At 42.2% G+C, this 6,480-nt stretch overlaps 1 pseudogene; it reads left to right on the forward strand.

Moving 5' to 3' along the window:
* Positions 1-4,939: 4,939 nt before the first annotated feature.
* On the forward strand, positions 4,940-6,179 carry LOC134208848 (mitochondrial import receptor subunit TOM20 homolog; annotated as a pseudogene).
* The last annotated feature ends 301 nt before the right edge of the window (positions 6,180-6,480 follow it).

Below are 6,480 nucleotides of genomic sequence, written 5' to 3' on the forward strand. Positions count from 1 at the left end.
GCGTTTGCCAGCTTCGTCTACGCTGATCGATAACCTTCTTGCACAATCCCCGAACAGAACAGATACACTGGCGAAGTGGGCGAGAGGGCAGAACTAAACACACTCACACACAAATCGATTTCACCTTTTCCGAATCTTGTAGATCTCCTCTGTGGCTCAGACGGAAAAGTTTTTCCTGCTTTCTTTCATACAACAGGATTGTCTTACTGAAAGTTAACGAGTAATTAACACTGACTGCAACTACTTTCTTCCTTTGTGGTTGGGACTACGCACTTCAGCACTTCTCTTTCAGGCACGATTGAGATTCCTTGTTACGATTCATATCGAAAATCACCACTATCGATTGACACGAAACTACCAAAGCCATAGTCCCCAAATGTTTCAGATCTTCAACTACACAAAAGAATAACCATCAATTAATTCCTTGTCTCACGTAGATAAAACACACACTCGATGCTACTGATGATGGCCTTTCTATATCCATCATATGGGAACCAGTGCTGCCGAATATTTCTTCTTTCTTCTTATTGACATTACATCCACACTGGGACAGAGCCGCCTCACAGCTTAGTGTTCATTAAGCACTTCCACAGTTATTAACTGCGAGGTTTCTAAGCCAAGTTACCATTTTTGCATTCGTATATCATGAGGCTGGCACGATGATACTTTTATGCCCAGGGAATTCGAGACAATTTCCAATCCGAAAATTGCCTAGACCGGCACCGGGAATCGAACCCAGCCACCCTCAGCATGGTCTTGCTTTGTAGCCGCGCATCTTACCGCACGGCTAAGGAGGGCCCCGAATATTTATAATCATTATTTTTCTGTAGTGCGGATTGAGTCAATGTTGGTATACATGGCTTCCCCAAATCAAGACTTGAAGCGTTCAAATTTACATTTTTTTTTGCAACTCAACTATACCAACTCGTTATGACTATATGTGAATGAATTGTAATTGAGTTAAATTATTCATTATTCGAGGTTTCTATAAAAATTCGTCTCGCCTGTAAAATTTACTCAATGTTATTATAATGAATAGATTGGTATAAGGTGATCAATTTTGGATGGTCCAATGAAAAGTTATTTTCGTTGGAAAAGCTTAACCTAAATTTAGCACAACTTTGTTGTACATGAAATACAAATCCCGGGTAATCAAAAGGATGTGTGATGTTTACAAAAAAAGATTCAAACGTCGAGGGGAGGCTTCGGCTACCTGTGATTGGTTTTGTTTTGCCTGGGAGTGCCATAAGATTGGACAAATCGACGTTTGAATCTTTGTTTTCAAAATCACATACGTCCTTTTGAATAAGTACCCGAGAAATATTGTAGCACTGCCAAAATTTGAATTACATCTTGATCTTAGGAGATAAGTTTTAAAACCTTTTTAAAACGAGAACGGCAGAAAGGTTTATCACCGAGAAAGGTTTTCCTAAACCAACAATTTTTACAAAAGTTGTTTTGAAAAATTATGCTTGCAAGAGTTAGCTGGAGCAGGCTGGAGCCTGTGTTATAGTAGTGCTGTCCAATGAGCAGCTCGAAGTTGTTCCTGTCCTACTCGTTCTTTTTTGTCAACAACTGGGCATGAGCAGCGCTAATATGTATCTAATTTGCACTATCAATCAATAGTTGATGTTAAAAGAATTATCATTATTACAAATATTGTAAACCATAAACATATGTATAGGTTTGTTTAAAAATATTATTGCATTCCTCTTCTATTTCCCTGACCCGATAAAATGTTAACTGGTTCTCGTAAGAATAATAAATGTAATATTATTTATTTCGGTGAACAAAAAATTAAATTTAATAATTTTACATCTTTCAGTAAAACCGGCAGCACTGGTACGTTCTCTTCCGTGCGATTTTTCTCATCATCCGCAGTACGAGTGAAAAAACCCTTTTACCCTTAATTTCCCGCGGCCAAACTGGGCCAAAAATGGCCCGAACAATCCGTTTTCCACCCTCCAGCGACGTAATCCTGGACTGCGCTCTTTTTACGACAACTTTTACTGTAAATTTCACTGATAAATACACTAATTTTCCACTCGAATCACGGATTACAAAGTCACTCGATACGCAAGACGACGACGACGACAACAATAATGGCCGAGCTGCGAACAAGAACTAGGGATCCTATAATGAGAGATATGCGAAAGCGGCCATTGTAAGCCAATCGAGCATTGAGAACTGTCAAAACGTGAGCCAAATGAACATTGTTATTGTTGCAGATTGAGACGAGGTTGAAAGGTATTGAGATAGATTTTAGGAAAAATTTCATCGAATAAACAAATTGTTTTACTTCCACGAGTAGAAGTAATCTGGTTTATGTATCGTGTTTCGCCTATTTGTATTGCACTTTTATTTTAGTGATAATGCTTACTTAAACACTGTTAGTGGACAGACAAACATATTCCAAATTGTTATCAAATGCAAAGTCATATACAAGCTTCAACATTTTGCGCTGCGGCAAGTGCTGGAAGCGTTTGCTAACAAAAGTAACAGCGTTGCTAAATCGTCTGGAAAAGTATTTGCATATCTCTCATTATAGGATCCCTAACAAGAACGAACGAAACAGGCAGCCATCGACCAGCCAACCATCTCCTTTGTCAATGAAATTACACCTCCTCTCTCCTCTGCCATCCAACTCCAAAAAAATGAAAACCCGCACGAGGGATTCCACAGCGGTATGATGCTGCATGGGAGCAGTGTATGTCAAAGTTGCGTATCTTACCGTTTCAATAAGTTTCAACCACATCCCGAATAGGCCTTTTCATGTGACACTGCCGAGGCTGCACTTGTTTACAACCGCTGAACAGGCCCGCAATCCCGAAGCTGTCACTTTCATAGAAGAACTGTCAATTGACGATAAAAATAAAAATCAGCTGTTTTTAAACGTCTCTTGAAAAGGCCCATAGGACTAACTACTAAAGATTAAAGCGAGCCGGTGACAAGCGTGGTGTCATCATCATCAATAGATATAGCCCGCTGTCATCATTGAAACGCAGTATGAAAAAATATTATAGCCCGGGACATCCTGGCTACGATCTGGCGATGGGGTAAACAATAGGATGTCAATAGCCTGGATTAAAGTCACTAAGGGCCGATTTCTTCACCTCCGCTTAGGCCTTAAACCAGGTTCAAACGTATGGGTAAGCACCGCTTAACTCTTAAGCGGTGCTTACCCATACGCTTAAACCTGGTTTAAGCACTAAGCGGAGGTGAAGAAATCGCCCCTAAGGGCCAATTTCTTCACCTCCGCTTAACTCTTAAGCGGTGCTTACCCGTACACTTAAACCTGGTTTAAGGCCTAAGCGGAGGTGAAGAAATCGGCACTAAGGGCCGATTTCTTCACCTCCACTTAGGCCTTAAACCAGGTTTAAACGTATGGGTAAGCACCGCTTAAGAGTTAAGCGAAGGTGAAGAAATTGGCCCTAAGAGCACCTCCACGGGAGTCCCCATCTGGGGCCCTATCGCTATTTCCGGGCCCTTTATAGGGACCCACTTCTACACCGGAGGTATCTAAACGCGAATGTAAAGTAAGAGCACCTCCACGGGAGTCCCCATCTGGGGCCCTATCGCTATTTCCGGGCCCTTTATAGGGACCCACTTCTACACCGGAGGTATCTAAACGCGAATGTAAAGTAAGAACGCAACTCAAAATTAGCCGTGAGTTTCCAAATTGAGCGCCCCATACTGCGGGTTGCTAAATTTCCATACAGGGTTGCTATTTTGTGAAACGTCACTTTGGTATTGATCAAAATTGCAGAAAATCTGTTTTTCTGTTTTCTGAACAATTTTGATGGAATTAAATAGTTATAAATTTGTAAAATTCAATTATGACTTGTTTTGGAAATTCATGTAGGATCCCTGGCAGATTTTCTTCGGGAGTTCCCCAGCAATCTTTGTGTTCTTTTAAGAATCTTAAGCAGTTCTTCCAGAATAGTTTTAGGATTTTTTCCAGAATCTTTCGGGATATTTTTTTTTGAATTTCTCAATAATATCTTTGATAATTTTAATCGAAAACCTAGTTTTTTCAAGGGAATTCTTTACTTTCGGATGTTGTCACAATTTTTTTTTTCCGGGACATCTTTCAGGGAAAAAAAACTGTGGAGGCATTCCTGCGGGATTTTGTCAAGAGATTCCTGTATAGGAAAACTGGTAGGAATTTCAGGAGGATTTATTTTGACTGCAAGTATAAATCCCCGAAACAAAATTCCAGTAGAAAAGAAGTCCAGAAGGTTTAACGGGTAAACAATTTACTACGACGGATCTCCAGCTACCCTTGCGAGCAAAAGCGTAGAATTGCCCTCCGGAAATGGCGAGTTCTATTCCCGATTCGGTCAAGGATGTTTTCGAGTGGGCTTTTTGGACATAGTTGTCACACAAAATACATACTCTTGCAATGACGGGCACGGAAAATCTTTCAATTAATAACTGAGAAAATGCTAATGAAACTAAGTTAAGCAGCTAGCCAAGTTCCAGTTGGAATGTAGAGCCATTGAAGAAGATGACTACTTTTAGCAACGCCCGGTGAGAACTCAATATGTTTACAAAGTCGCTATTCCTAAAACAGAAACCACCGGTGGGAAGATGGGGTGCTCTCCTTAAATAGCACTCGGAAGGGAGCGCTATAATAAGAATAGCGATGAGGACTCCCGTGGAGGTGCTCTAAGTGCTGATATCTTCACCTCCGCTTAGGCTTTAAACCAGGTTTAAGCAGGAACTAATAACCGGGACCAGACACTCGGGATTTTCCCGTGTTGCGTTCAAGTTTCAATCGGTGTGTAGGAGTCCTAGGTATACAACTGAAAAGACACTAACCAGATGCTGTCAGTCATCATTTTCCGCATGATTATTTTTCCGTGCACGCATAACTGACAGCATCGATGTTTTGTTTTTGTTTTTTTGTCTGCTAAAATTATAAAGTGAGATTAACTTGATGGTTCTTATAGTTCCTGCTAGTGCCACCGTGAAGCTAATCGTTGAGATGGAGATTAGTAAAACTACCATCGGGATTGCAGCCGGCGTGACCGGAACGCTGTTCCTGGGCTACTGCATCTACTTCGATCACAAGCGCCGCAAAGATCCGGACTTCAAAAAGAAGCTGCGAGTGAGGAGGTTAGAAGTTCATTTCGTGGAGAAAAGCAGGAAAATTTCTTCGCTTTTCGACCTCTCTCTCGTTCGGAATTAACGTGCTAGTGCCACCGTGAAGCTCGGGTCCGGAATCGTTGAGATGGAGATTAGAAAACTTACTATCGGGATTGCAGCCGACGTGGCCGGAACGCTGTTCCTGGGCTACTGCATCTACTTCAATCACAAGCGCCGCAAAGATCCGGACTTCAAAAAGAAGCTGCGCGGGAGGAGGTCAGAAGTTCATTTCGTGGACAAAAGCAGGAAAATTTCTTCGCTTTTCGACCTCTCTCTCGTTCGGAATTAACGTGCTAGTGCCACCGTGAAGCTCGGGTCCGGAATCGTTGAGATGGAGATTACTAAAACTACCATCGGGATTGCAGCCGGCGTGGCCGGAACGCTGTTCCTGAGCTACTGCATCTACTTCGATCACAAGCGCCGCAAAGATCCGGACTTCAAAGAAGCTGCGAGAGAGGGAGGAAAGCGACGAAGGCTGTTTCGGCTGCTGGAGGACCACGGACGACGATGCCCAACATGGCAGACCATGAAGAAGTGCAAGATTTTTCCTCCAGGAAATTCAGACGGGCGAGGCCCTCATCTCTTCCGGTGACATCGAGAACGGTGTCGAGCATCTGGCTAACGCAGTGATCGTCTGCGGCCAACCGGCACAGCTTCTCCAAGTCCTCCAACAGACCTTGCCATCCCAAGTGTTCACACTACTGATCAATCGTATGCGGCAGTACGGCGGCGGACAGGGCGGAGGCGACAGCGAGAGGGCCAGATTGCAAGAAATGAACGACGATCTGGAATAGCTTGGAGTGTTATAGAATTCATAGTAGTAGCAAAAGACGGAGATTGGAGATACCAAATACAAACAGAGAAATCCTAGAGTACAGCTTCGTCTGCGGTTATCGCCCACGCAGTTTGATGTATCGAATCACACAATAATTATAGAAAGAAGTAAACTAAATCCTACATATGTTACAAGAAGCTTCTCGAAAGAAAAACACTGTTCAGCTGTCCGTGATTTATTTTCTGCACCGCGTTTAAGTTTTGGCTTGACAAGCGGAATCACTATTCCGTAATCCACATTGTTCGAACTAAAGTGTACTAGGTATGAATGAACATATAAATATTCATATATAAGTAGAAATCCATCTGAATTGGTCTATAGAATTGAACTGACTTATTTCTTTATAATTTTCAATTTCTTTTCGGGATTCCGAAGAGAATGCTTTCGGGAATTATTTTCGAAATCCGAAGGGAATCCTTCTGGAGTCCCGCAGCGAATTATTTCGGAATCACGCAGCAAATCCGTCTGGAATTCCGCAGGGAGTCTTACTGAGATTC

This window comes from Armigeres subalbatus, chromosome 1, assembly GCF_024139115.2.
Source record: "Armigeres subalbatus isolate Guangzhou_Male chromosome 1, GZ_Asu_2, whole genome shotgun sequence".
Taxonomy (NCBI): Eukaryota; Metazoa; Arthropoda; class Insecta; order Diptera; family Culicidae; genus Armigeres; species Armigeres subalbatus.